We start from the raw sequence: 14,460 nt of genomic DNA, 5'->3' as shown, positions 1-14,460 counted from the left end.
AACATTTAAATATCTAAATATATGTATTGCCATTAATATTGACATCAAAGTTTCAACACATATCTGTTTTTAAAAATCTACAAGCCCAGTTTCTTTATAACTCTGATGAGCCTGCTAGTTCTGCCTTTGCTTTTTTCCCAACTTGGAATCTACTCTGGTTTCCAGAATTAGGTTTATTGACAGTGTTTCACTGCTCTCTGCTGGAGAAGCCCAAAGCCAAGCCAGGCATCTAAGGCTCTAATGACTTGCAAGGAATGCAGGTGAGATGGCTCAGCTGATAAACTCCCGGCCTCTGAAATTAAACTCAACACAAGACTTATTCATACTAGTCGAAGATCACAGTTTACAAGCTATGCTGTACAGGCTAGAAATGGGTTTCTCAGAGAGTAGTATAGGTAAGATAGAAAGTGTAATACTGCCTAAGCTCCAATTTCTTGCTTTGAATGTTGTCCTTTGTAAAGATATCCTATATAATGTTGCACAGAAACTGTGCAGTTTCTCAAGTCAATTTTCATCCTTCCATTTTTGACACATAGGTATAAACTTAATTCTGGTATGTACATCTGAGACAGCAATCAACCATTCCCCTGAAAGAAAAAAAATAAAGACCTTTTTTTATTTTTGAGACAGTGTCTAGCTCTGTCGCCCAGGCGGGAGTGCAGTGGCATGATCACGGCTCACTGCTGCCTTGATTTCCCAGGCTCTGGTGGTCCTCCCTTCTCAGCCTCCCAAGTAGCTGGGACTACAGGCATGTGCCACCATACCCAGCTAATTTTTTTTTTTTTTTTTTGGTAGTGATGGGGCTTCGCCATGTTGCCCAGGCTGGTCTCGAATTCCTGGGCTCAAGCAATCCACCCACCTTGGCCCCCCAAAGTGCTGGGATTACAGGTGTGAGCCACCATGCCTGGCAATAAAGCACTTTTAACTAAAATATATCAAATTTGAAACAAACTATATATAAAGTTTTTTTTCTTCTAAACTTCATATTTAGTATGTGCATGGCCAGAAAAAAAGAGAACAAGAGTATTTACCAAGTAAGCAAAAGTGTGTTATGACATTTTTTTCCTGAAACTTTTCTAGGTAGGAATAAACATTAATTTACATCTTCATTTGCATGAACACAAAACTCTACTATAATCTAGATGCTATACTTCTCAAATTTAAAACAAAAGTACAAAAACAAAAACAGTAAACACTTTAGGTGAATGTTGTGTTAAATGTCTATATTGAGCGTATATGTACACATATATTTATGCATATGTGGATGTGTGTTTATACATATATTCTATGTATATATCCTTGGGTGGGAACAGGGAGCAAAGATCTAAGCATAACATATCTCCACAGGGATTTATGTTCTTTTCAGTCTGGTATCTTTTAACTTAAAAACAACTCGATGAATAGAAATCATAAAAGCCATCCTTACAACAGCATTAAAGTGCTATTCTATTCTGCAGCATTCCAAGTGAATTATTGCTGTGCTGTCAAAGAAAACAAAAACAGTTGAGAAGGACTGTTTATTTTACAGTGGTTGACCAAAAGTATGCAAGTGGTTATAAAAAAATGTAGACAGCTAACGATGGGAGGTGCCACTTGCACATTCTGAAATCCATTCACAAACCTTTGACACTGACTCTTGATCACTGGAGATAATATTAGAAGCAAAGCATTTTTCACGGGGAAAATCCTAGCACTTTGAAAGCATTTCAGGTCAAAGCAAATAAATAAAACCTCTATCCCTCATCCTGTATCACTGGCATCTCCTCACTCACAGAACCTAATGGCATGATTGTTTTTTCCCAAGAAGAGCAAGAAAACTTTGCAAAAATATTTCTCTCAGAGGTTATGGCAATGAAGGATTTTTGTGCCATGAAACACGTGTTGCCCTTTGTATTTAAAGATTAAAATAAAAACTGCTGTTGACAATGTTAATAGATTCTTTCATTAAACAAATATTTCATTTTAGAGCTATATGGGAAATTAGAGACCTCAAACACAGTCCCTGTATATTAAAGATAACAAAATGTATACTTAGGGAAGATAAATGACTTGCTTAAGGTCACACAGCAGGTAGCATGGAAGGATGAGTTAGAAGTACTAGTTCAGTGTTTGTATTTGTATGTTTTGCCTCAGAATCAGACAATGTACAGTTAAGACCTCATCAATATCTCCCGGTAAATGCTTATTTAATGTTTAAGAATTTTCACTGGTAAAGAGATTCTTATTCCAGGAGTCTAGGTCTTGGGGTTTAGGTTTCTTTTACTTAAAAAAAAAATTCCTCTGATAAGTGAGGATTCATTTAACTTTCTGGTGGATCATTAGGTACCTTTCAAGAAATGAGAATAATCGTAACTGGCTCTATTTATCCTTAGCATGGGTTGAAAGATATGAAAAGTTCCTTGATATGACTGGCATGATTCTATCCCATAAAACCACTCGTAAATATCAGTTGAAATAATGCCTGTAGGGAAAATTTTCAAATGTCCTTTCTGTCAATGCAGAAATGCCAGTGCAGCTTGTTTTCTGGGTGGCATGTAAGTTGTAGACAGGCACCACATCTTAGACATATTATGGTGGTGCGGTGAATTGACAGGCAGTTTACCACCATTTCCATGTATTAGATTATGTGTACCTCTGGCTATCCTGACACTTTGCCCCCAAAGTGGAGATAGTGAAAGAGAAGGAGAGAGGGAGAAGAACTCCTCGCATCTGTGCCCCTACCTCAGCAGCTCCTCCTCCTTGTCTCTGAGGGTCTCCAGAGTTTGAGAGTTTGGTGTCATGTTGGCCCAAGAGACTGTTGTCCTTTTGACAGCTCGGCTGTTTGTGTCTCCAGAATGAAACATAATCAGATTTTTTTCAGATGTAGCATCTGCCTTCCCTCCAACATCCTTGGGTTAATCACGTGCTTGCTGGCCAGGATATGTAAATAAGACTTGGCTAAAAAAACCCTTAAAGGATTATGAAGCAATCTTGCTTAATAGTAGCAGAACAAAACAAAACAAAAAACCACTCCAACAAATCCTCCTGTGTGCTACCAAGTAATGGAAAGATCCAGTTATGACTGGAACTGTCCTGGCCTGAGTATTGTCCTGGACCCAGAGGGAGCGAAGGAGGGAGGGAGGGAGGGAGGGAGAAAGAGAGAGAAAGGAGAAATATGAGAGGAGGAGAGAAATTGCTGAAGGAGAGCTTCACTCACTGACTCCGCACACATTCCCTCCCAGTGGTTGCTAATGAAGAGCCCGTGCTGGTGAAGGAAGCCTGCTGATCCCGGAACTGGCCTTGCGCGCAAGTGGTGGGATGACAGACACATTCCCTTCCTTGAACTGCACTCTTTTCCCTTGCACTCAGAGGTGGCCCGAGAGAGCCCCGGTAGGTCCCGGAGTCTGTTCCATGCTGCAGAAGGCATGGAGAGATTCCAATTGCGGGGGTTCCTCCGTAGCCTTTGCAGCTGAACGTCTCCATCTCCTGTCCCTGGGCGGTCAGTCGCTGGCATGGCTCTGTGGAGTTTTACCTCCCAGTTGTCTATCACCAAAGCTGTCCACCTTGTCCGGAGGGGAATGAGCGTGGAAACCCCTGGCGGCTGTACTGACAAAAGCAACCTTAGTCAATGACAGAGCTGGGCAGGCGGCGAGGTCTTGCGGGCTGGCCTTTCTGCTGCTGGTAGGAGGATCATGTGCTGCTATTTCGGAGGCTCCTGCCAGTTGGCCCCTGCCCACCTTTTCTGTTCATACTGAAGCAGCCAGGAACTGAGAGAAAGAGGAAGCCTCGGCTGTGCTCCGGGCTGCGCTGCCAGGGTTGCGTCTGTAGCAGGTCCAGCAGCAAAAACAAAACAGGGCAGAGCCCAGGGAGGCCCCAGCCAGAGCAGCTGAGTGTGGAAACAAAGCAGCCCGCCCGCCCTGGGAAGCTGCCGCAGGCTGTGGAAGGGAACTTCTAGAGAGGCTGCATCCTCTCCAAGCCGGGAAACTGAGGCCTAGAAGACATGTGACGTATCTGAGCAGTGACCAAGCCAGGAGTAGAAATGTCTCCTGAGGGCCTGTCCCCACTGCTGTTTGGTTTTAATCGCTCAGCTCTTAATAGTGTAACCCTGGACAAGTGACTTACTCTCCCCAGCCTCCATCTCATCTGTAAAATGGGGATGAGAAAATACCTCTAAGGGTTGTTGTGACAATTAAATGAGAAAGCATAAACAAAGCACTTGGCACAATGCCTGGCCACTTAATGGGCCCTCAGTAAATGTTGGCTAGTTATGTGAACCAGAACTTGAGATGGAAGTGAAGCAGAAACGATAGGGAGTTGTTCAAAAATACCTGATCTGCTAGGGAAATATTTTTTAAAACAAGGCTGCTTTTCACAAGGAGGGGTAGGCACACTTGAATTAAGATCAGATTGATTATATGTTTTTGTTCAGCTTTGATGTTGAAATGTTTAATCAAATGGCAGACTCTGCCCCGCTTCCAGGAAGAGCTCAACTCCAACTAGGAGGAAGCAGGTAATGTGAGCCATGGCATCTTCCCCGTTTAGATTTCCTGAATCTTTGTTTATCTTCTTTGTCAATGTGCGTCTGAACCTTCCCAACAGAGTTTAAAATGTTCAACTTCAAAGTTACATTCTGATGGAAAACACTTCCTAAGAGGCTGAAGGCTTATTCTAGGGGTGAAAGAAGAGGAAAGGCGATGGATCACACCACATTTGTGGAAAATGTTAATGCTATGTGATCTTGCCTCCTTAGACCCAGATAGATGCAAAGGATAAGGAACTCGGTTTATAACAACAGATACTCCAAAAGTGCTTTGCATCCTGTTCTGACACTAACTGGTTGTGAATCACTTGTTAAAGATAAGGATAACAACAATACCATTTCTTGAGCCCTTACTGGGTGTCTGGTATTGTGCAAAGTACTGTCTATGTATTACCTCAGTTTCCACAACAACTTTATGAAATATTTCTTCCTTTTGTGATGAGGAAAGTGAGACTTAGAGAGAAGTTAAATAACTTGTTCAAGATCACTCAGCTAATAAATGCTCCTATGCACTTAGTCACTGTGCTATGTCCTGCTTACCCCTTAATGTTGACCTTAATCCTAACTTGAATTTAGGTTAATGTCTATGCACTGCTTTTTTTCACCTGCAAATCAAGGGCTGTACTAACAGTTTTGCTAAGGCCACTTCTTTGAAAATTGTAAATATTTCCAGAAAGAGGCACAGTTTACAATAAACATTCTTGCTTTCCAAATAAATTCTCCCCTATTAAAATCAATGTACCAGTTGTTATTTTCATACCTATGCATTGTTTAAGATAGAGAGTTCAGGACACAATTGAAAACTGGGAAAAATAATCTCGTGGTTCGGTTTGTTAGTTTGAGACGTAGTCTCACTCTGTCGCCCAGGCTAGAGTTCGGTGGCCCAATCGCAGCTCACTGCAACCTCCAACCTCCCAGGTTCAAGCAATTCTCTTGCCTCAGCCTCCCGGGTAACTGGGATTACAGGCGCGCACCACCACGCCCAGCTAATTTTTGTGTTTTTAGTAGAGATGAGATTTTGCCATGTTGGCCAGGTTGGTCTTGAACTCCTGACCTCAAGTGATCCACCCACCTCGGCCTCCCAAAGTGCTGGGATTACAGGTGTGAGCCACCATACCTGGCTCTCATATTTTTTATGTACAGATTGAATATCCCTAATTTGAAAACCTGAAATCTGGAATGTTCCAAAATCCAAAACTTTTTGAGCAGTTACATGACATTTGAATGAACTGCTCATAAGAACATTTTGGATTTCAGATTTCCAGATTAGAGATGCTGAAAAGGTAAGTATAAGACAAATATTCCAAAATCTGAAGAAAATCAGAAATGCAAAACAGTTCTGGTCTCAACCATTTCAGACACTCAGCCTGTATTTGCATGCTTATGGCTGTTGGGAAAAATTAACATATTCACCAAATTGTGCCTGGTCAATTGATAATGACTGATCAATATTAATGCACAAGTATATCTACTTTTGCTGTCAAGGGCAAAATTTAAACTTTACTTGCACTAGTCTTTATCTCTAAGGAAACTTGTACATTTATGCATGTAATTTGTATCCTCAAGGTAAAAAGTCCAAATAGTCAGCATTATTTACTAAGTGAAATTTCTCTATTAAGATTTTTCATATCCTAATGGAATTATGCTTCTAAATTCTCAATATTTATTAATATTGTTGAAATTTTGTGAATTAGACTCATCTAGATTAATATGTACTAGAATCATTACCTGTATGAACTTGGACGAGTTTCTTAATCTATCTGGGCCTTAGTTGCCTCAGCTGCAAATTGGGAATGAAAATGGTATCATCATATTATAATGGTTGTTGAGAATATTAAATGAGCTAATTATGTAAAGTGCTTCAAATTGCACCTGGCACATAGTGCTGTATGTGTTAATTAATTGTATTAATCACTTGTGACTTCCAATTGATTCTATTTTAATTGATATTCTATAATATAATTTGCTTCCTTCATCTCTCATGTATACAAATTAAATTTGTATAGAAAGTCTTCTCTTCTAAGAAATTTTCATTCTTGTACTTCACCCTCTCTTTAGCTCTGTAGTAAGTAGTTTCTAACTGTTTATTTATTCCTTAGAACTTTATCTAGAGAAGCTTTTGATATTAAGCTGTGACATATAACAGATGAAATTACAGTCATTGAATTTATTTTCTCTGAATTACAGATTATTTTAGGTAGAATTTATCTTTCTTTTTTTTTCTGGTGCCCAAGTCTTAGAGAAACATGTTTTCAGCCCCGATCATGATAAATAGTGGGTTTTTTAAATGACATCACGAGATACATATTTCTCAGATACAAAGGATTGTTGTTATGTTCTTTTGGCCAGAAGACACTCGTCTTCCTGGGAAATGTAGCCACAAAATGCTGGGTTTGAGTTTTATTAATATCCTTGTAGATTAAAAACAAAATGTTTTCCCTCTAAGTTTTTGTTCTTTTCCATTTGGCAAACCCGGTGATTTGCCACATGAGCCAATGTGTGTCTCATTTGCTTATTTTCTTGTGCACTAGCAGCCCTGGTGATAGCATCTGGAATGTGTGCAGTCCCTGGGAACAAATAACATGTTGGAAAATGGTTTACTTGGTGGCAGCAGGATCGCTCATGCACCTGACAGCACATGCCACGTATCTCAAGCCATTTGCCTTTGGTAAAAGTAATTTTAAGATAGGCTGCCTCTCCCCAAATTTTTGTCCAAATAATAATAATAACAACAATGATAAGAAAAGATTTTTATAACCAATGACTTTGAGAGTCAGATTTTCAAAATTATTTTAATATTTGAGCTGATGATATCAACTATGCCGTGAAATTTTGTTTTGTTTTGAGGGAAATTACTCAGTTAAATGAGGAGGAACCCTCAGTTCCGGGAACTGCCCACCCCTTTCCTGGAAAACACATGAATAAGCCACCCTCTTGTTTAGCATATAATCAAGAAATAACTTTAGGTATCCTTAGTCCAGCAGCCCAAGCTGCTGTTCTGCCTATGGAGTAGCCATTCTTGTATTCCTTTACTTTCCTAATAAACTTACTCACTTACAAAAAAATTACTAGGTTAAACTGAATCAAGAAAAAGATCAGACTTTGAAAACTTGGTTTACATATATACTATATATGTTGGTTTATTTTCACCATTCTTAAAAACTGTTCATTGACTAAATGATACACAGATTTAAGAGGTTAAGAGACTGAGTGGAATTTAGACCAGACTGTTCTTAAACTGCTTTCAAGCTCACATTTCACTTAAGGGTAGGGACTCCCTGTCACCCTTAGTCCCTGTTTCCTCCTCGCGGGGAGCTTCTTTCTTTTTCTCTTTTTTTTTTTTTTTTTGAGACCGAGTCTCCCTCTATCGCCCAGGCTGGAGTGCAGTGGCGCAATCTCTGCTCACTGCAACCTCTACCTCCCAGGTTCAAGCGATTCTCCTGCCTCAGCCTCCCGAGTAGCTGGGACTACAGGCGTCCTCCCCATGCCCGGCTAATATTTGTAGTTTTGGTAGAGATGGAGTTTCACCATATTGGCCAGGCTGGTCTCGAACTCCTGACCATGTGATCTGCCCGCCTCGGCCTCCCAAAGTGCTGGGATTACAGGCGTGAGCCACGACGCCCGGCGGGGAGCTTCTTTTGATTCATCATTCTTGCAGGGAATTACTGAGAAGGACGTGAGCTAAAAGACAACACAGAGGTGTTCGAGGAAGGAGGTGTGAATCCAACCAGGCCAGACCATTGAGTTCCAGAGAAATTTCCAGACAAAGCTTCTCAACCCACCAGCCAAGACCCAACCCACAGCGGTCACTTTCACTCTATCTTATCTTGAACATACTCTTGCTTTTTCAAGGCACAGTCTATAGAATTCCACATTTTCTGTTTTATTCATTGCCTTCCTCAGTTTCCCTTAATAAGTAAGCAAGACTTGAACTACAGGTTATGAAATTCTTGGGATTAATGACTGAGCTAATTTAGAAAGAAATGCATGTTCCCCATGGCCCAAAAATATGGAAAGCCAATTACCTAACTCCTATCTATTTGACAATTTAAATGATGCGTTTTCTATAAAGAGTTCATTACACAAACGCTGACTCCTCCCCTCATAAAATGGATGATATTTTAGTGAGGCGTTTCAAAGACAAAAGAGTTTGATGACTTGGTTTGAGGCCAGTTCAATGAAGGCAATGAAAACCTTATCTTGGCTATTCTTTTTCAAGTTGGCATTCCAATGAGTCACCATATGGAAGAGGATTAAGAAAAATATTTTATACTTAGGCTAGGCACAGTGCTTCATCCCTGTAATCCCAGCACTTTGGGAGGCTGAGATGGGTCGATCACCTGAGGTCAGGAGTTCAAAACCAGCCTGGCAACATGGCAAAACCCCATCTCTACTAAAAATATGAAAATTAGCCTGGTGTGGTGGCGTGTACCTGTGATCCCAGTACTTTGGGAGGCTGAGGCCGGTGGATCACTTGAGGTCAGGAGTTCGAGACCAGCCTGGCCAACATAGTGAAACTCCATCTCTACTAAAAATATACAAAAATTGGCTGGGCGTGGTGGTGCGAGCCTGTAGTCCCAGCAACTCAGGAGGCTGAGGCAGGAGAATCACTTGAACCCAGGAGGCAGAGATTGCAGTGAGCCGAGATCACGCCTTTGCACTCCATCTCAAAAAAAAAAAAAAATTTACAGTTAGGATTTGTAAAATTCTAAAAATCTTAAAGAACAATAGTTAAATCTTACCTTCTATAATTAAAATAATTAAATATTAAGGATTCTTTGGAGTTGCATCATTAGGAGCTTTACAGTAAGATATTTTACTAGCCAATATTAGCCTGCCACAGGCAAATTAAAAAAAAAAAAGCAATGACAACAACATTTGAGTTTGTTAATCTAATTGCCCCTTCCTTGCCATCACTCCAAGGCATTAATGTGTCTTTTAGATGATTGCATTAAGTTTTCTATTAGAATTTCCTCTCCATCTCTCTCATACACACACACTCACACACACAGACACACACAAACCCCCTAGCCATTGGTGTTCCTGAGGTTATGAATCCCCTTTCCATAGCGGTTTGGGAACATAGGATATAGTTTATGAGTTAGGGAGGCACAAATATGTTCTTAAAACGAAACCTTCAAACCGACTGAGTGCAGTGGCACACGCCTGTAATCCCAGCACTTTAGGAGGCCGAGGCGGGTGGATCACTTGAGGTCAGGAGTTTGAGACCAGCCTGGCCAACACGGTGAAACCCTGTCTCTACTAAAAATATAAGTTAGCCGGGCGCAGTGGTGTGCGCCTATAATCCCAGCTACTCGGAGGCTGAGGCACGAGAATTGCTTGAACCCGGTAGGTGGAGATTGCAGCTAGCCAAGATGGCGCCACTGCACTCCAGCCTGGGCGGCAGAGTGAGACTCACTCCCCCCCAAAAAAAGAAAGAAAAGAAAAGAAACCTTAGAATAAACCTACCTTTGACTCATAGACTCATTCATCCAATAGGAATAGAGTGCCCGTGGTGTGCTCTTTTTTTTTTTTTTTTTTTTTTTTGAGACAGAGTCTCACTCTGTCGCCCAGGGTGGAGTGCAGTGGCGCGATCTCTGCTCACTGCAAGCTCCGCCTCCCGGGTTCATGCCATTCTCCTGCCTCAGCCTCCTGAGTAGCTGGGACTACAGGCGCCCGCCACCACACCCGGCTAACTTTTTGTATTTTTAGTAGAGACGGGGTTTCACCATGTTAGCCAGGATGGTCTCGACCTCCTGACCTCGTGATCCGCCCGCCTTGGCCTTCCAAAGTGCTGGGATTACAGGTGTGAGCCACCGCGCCCGGCCCCGTGGTGTGCTAACTCTTATGACAATGATGACATAGGGACCCAGGGACCACCCTCCCGTTGAGATGCACCATGCTCAGCCCGTCTAACTTCGAGCCTGCTCTTTCCACCAATAATCAGCTGCCTTCTGTGTCCACACTAGGAGGAAGGATACATGCTTGATATCTTGTTTTATTATACTGTTGAATTTCATCATCACCCTACTCTTACCCACAAAAAATACCCAAAGTCTTAAATGTTTCTTAAAAGAAATATTAGTTGTGCCCATTTTAATCTCCTGAACTTTATGACCCTTGTCCAATGTTCAACTAGATATTTAAGATTTCTTTCATTTGGCTTTTGGTAAGACTCATTTTTGGAATTAATACAGGATCACTGTTTGTTCTCCTCAAGTCCCAGAAAAGAAAAAGGGACTTTTTCCTACAAATCAAACTTCAGCACACCACGAGCTGCCAGTGTTATTTGCTATTTGTTCCTTGTCTTTTCCAACAAAGTGACCTTAGCACTGAATCAGGAATGCTTAGATGTAGATGTGCACAGAGGACCCTTTGTAGTAAATATATTGTAAATACATATCTAATAGGTAAATATACGTGTATATGTATATATACCCACAGATTTTTAAAAAGTGAATATTCTAGAGAGTTTCCATTCCAAGAATGCTCATTGAAAACACAGTACACAAAAGGCCAACAAGGAATAGGATAGAATATTCCAGCTTTGCAGAATGGTGAGTGAATTGGGCTTTGACTTTAAAGAGGTATGTAGGTGAGGAGTTGCTGACAAACCTGTTTGAAAGTGGTTTATGTCATGGGAAAGTACGTATCAGGGCTGTTGCGAGGATTATCTTCTTTCTTTCTCACAGTAACTCAGTGCGGTAGACTCTGTTATCATCCTCATTTCACTGATGAACAAACCAAGGCACAATGAGGTAAAGGCATCTGCTGTAGGACTCAATAGCTGATGAATGAAAGAGCCAGGCAGGGCAGACTGGCTTCAGAATTGTACTGTTTTGCTTCCTATTTCTCCCTACATCCTAGCCCCACTCACATGGAAATCACTCTGAAAAATTCTTCTGTCTTATTCCCTAAAGACAATCCAGCCGTCTTCCTCCTAATTCTTACCCACTTGTATTTCTTCTATAATTGCTACAAAATGGTCCTATACAACAACAACACCGTCAACTCACAGAGTAGAAAAAAAGCAAAGAACCTTACAAATTCCTCTGGGCTAATTTTATCAGCAAAACACTCAGCAAAATGAGAGTTGCCCAAGTCCTGAAAATCATTATGCCACAAAGTTAGTGGTTACCAAGTTCAGCCCACTATTTAAGTATAGTCATTTAAATAGGCCACTATTTAAAACATTGTGTTATCCTCATATACTCAACTCAATAGTACAGAGACCATGTTTTATGTCTTTTTGCACGTCCAGCCCTTAGCACAGCACCTGAGGCATATTCCTCAACAATTTATGCTTGTTGGATGAATGATGGACTGAATAAATTAATAGGTGTTAGCTTTTAGTTTTTTCAAAATCATGCTTACTTATTCATTAATATATTCTTGTGATTTGATCAATGCAAAGAAGAGCAAGATCATCATCTAGCATTATCCTGAATACTATTTAATATATTTCTATAATGTTGCCTAAGGTATATATCTTTTGTTTTGTTGTTTTGGAAGCTATACTACACAATTGACTCAAGCAAGCTACATATACCATGAAAATCAGCATTGTTCTCCCTCACAACCCCCATGCACGTGTACTCAGCTTTCAGATAGACCTGAACTCCATGAAAGGGAAGTCCTTCTTGGATTAAGCTGAGATTGAGAGGACTATTTTACCGCTTCTTCAGTATATTCTTTTTTTTTTTTTTTGAGATGGAGTCTCACTCTGTCACCCAGGCTGAAGTGCAGGGGCGCGATCTTGGCTCACTGCAACCTCTGCCTCCCAATACAAGCGATTCTCCTGCCTCAGCCTCCTGAGTAGCTGGGATCCCTGGTGTGCATCACCGTGCCCGGCTTTTTTTTGCATTTTTTGTAGAGACGGGGTTTCACCGTGTCACCATGTTGGCCAGGCTGATCTCGAACTCCTGACCTCAAGTGATCTGCCTGCCTCGGCCTCCCAAAGTGCTGGGATTATAGGCATGAGCCATAGCGCCCAGCCGACTTCTTCAATACATTCGTATATGTGAATTGAGCCTTCCATTTCTTCCTTTACCTCCTCTTCCATCCATTGGAACCAGTTGACTTTTTAATGTAAAGTATAGAAACTCAGCCGCTCTGACCCTGTTTTGATTCCAAACCCTTGTACCTACCAGGCCATTTAGGAAGACTGGGATAAATAAGCATTGTAACTCCAGGGAGCTTTCTGGTTTCATGATCCATTTCTGCTTCTTAGGGGCCAGACAGTGCTAGGCTTACAGGAGACTCAGCCAGAAAACTGGCAAGTCGATTAATCTGTAGTTAACCACAGCAATAAATGAACACAAAGGAAATGCAGATGTAAGTAGGGGATAAACTTTGAGTGGTTCCATCAGTAGTGATTCATGATGTTGAACTACAATAATATTTTCCTCCACACACTCTCCCAGTTCCCATTGTGACACTGGAGCAGCATTTAGGGAAGACAGTTAGGCTTGGGGGTGCGTTCTGTGGTCATGGCTGTGGAAGATTGGTCCTACGGCTGTTAATCTGGCTGACAAATGTTTCATCAACATGCATTGTTGAAAGTGACATGATGCACAGTGCTGGTTAAGAGTCGCGTAAATAATAAAATGCCCAAGATGGGAGAAGAGCAGTTTTCCTGGCTTCTCCAAGTTTGAGCTGCAGAATCAGAAGCAGTAGAATAGAGAGAGAAGAGACAGGACACTAGCTTGGGTTCCAGCCCCAACTCTGCTGCCCTGTGCTGCGTGGCTGCAGCAAGTGACTTATCTAATAACTGTGGGTCTCAGTTTCCTCACTCATAGTATTAATGATCATTTCTCAGGAGTATTAAATAAGAGCATGAGTTTAAAGAGCCCAGTCCCGTGCCCAGCACAACGGAGGCTACCCTCCAAAGGTCAGTCCCTTTTTCTGTGTGTTTCATCCTCTCTCGGCAGCCTGTTTGCTGCATCTCTCAGCTGACTTTTGTCCCTTCCTGCTCACTTAGTCAATTCAGAGATTACAGTTTGTACAATAATGCGCTGCCTTGTCTTCTCGCTGGTGAATCTGGACCGGAGTGCTCTGCCTCTGCGCCGACACTCACTCTGATGGTCTTGGCTGGAGGACAGAGGCTGCTGGCAAAAACCTAAGAGGGAACATACCGTGGTAGCAGCATGAAAGAATTTGGCAAGGAGGTGCTCGTCACATGATTGTGATTCATACTGTACTCTCAAAATGTGGCAGGAGGGCTAGGAGAGACTTTTAATGCCAGCACACAGAGCAGAGACACTCATTTTCAAACATCACATTCTTTTTATAGTACAGGCATGCCTCACAGGGAAAATATTGAACTTGGCCTGCCAGCACCACGAGAGTCGTCCCAACTGTGATTTTATTGCTTGAGTCACTCCCTGAATCAGATACTGGCTGCATGGAGGAAGTCTTCTATTAGGGATGCTTTGAAATTGTGTTTTTAATTAATTAACACCAACTCTGGGCAGGTTTTTCATTTACTCCTAGCTGACTCTTTTTTGTCTTTTCTTTTTTTGCCTGAAACTTGTTAGACATTTTTGTAAGGTCTCAGTTGGATCGCTTTTAAGTATCCTGGTGAAAGAGTCATCTGTGTTGGGTGACCAAAGCGAGGGGACCCTTCAAAGTAGAGTTTGTCATCTCCGAGAGAATCTGATCCATGGGAACGGGGTCGTCAGGAAAACGGTCCCTAAAAGTCTGGCATAACACTTTTTGATGCCTTCAGCCGTCCTCAATCCATTCATCCTGTTGTTAAAACTTAAAACTAGAGCTGGCCAGCTGTTGAGAAAAGTCCTCAGTTTTATTTCAACCAAATGGTGCTGCCTCCTGGGGCTGGAAGGGGGCTGACTTCAAGCACAATTATAAATGTGTAGCTCTTTCAAGCGGCGGAAACCTACAAAATGGCCTTGATTCACAGGGCCCCTCTGGCTCAAAGACTC

General features: G+C 41.7%; 1 protein-coding gene and 1 long non-coding RNA gene across 2 annotated transcripts in view; one reads left to right on the top strand and one right to left on the bottom strand.

Annotated features, from left to right (window-relative positions):
* The window catches only part of LOC130540652 (uncharacterized), a 30,805-nt gene extending 27,056 nt beyond the window's left edge, over positions 1-3,749 (bottom strand). Inside the window, exon 1 of the long non-coding RNA XR_010108893.1 lies at positions 2,722-3,749. This is a non-coding gene — a long non-coding RNA (uncharacterized LOC130540652). The remainder of the gene's footprint in view (positions 1-2,721) is intronic.
* The window catches only part of HMGA2 (high mobility group AT-hook 2), a 147,948-nt gene that overhangs the window by 60,717 nt on the left and 72,771 nt on the right, over positions 1-14,460 (top strand). The window lies entirely within an intron of this gene.

This window comes from Pan paniscus, chromosome 10 (assembly GCF_029289425.2).
Source record: "Pan paniscus chromosome 10, NHGRI_mPanPan1-v2.0_pri, whole genome shotgun sequence".
In the NCBI taxonomy this organism is placed as follows: domain Eukaryota; kingdom Metazoa; phylum Chordata; class Mammalia; order Primates; family Hominidae; genus Pan; species Pan paniscus.
The sequence above is the reverse complement of the archived record's forward strand: the minus strand, read 5'-3'. Positions and strand labels throughout refer to the sequence as shown.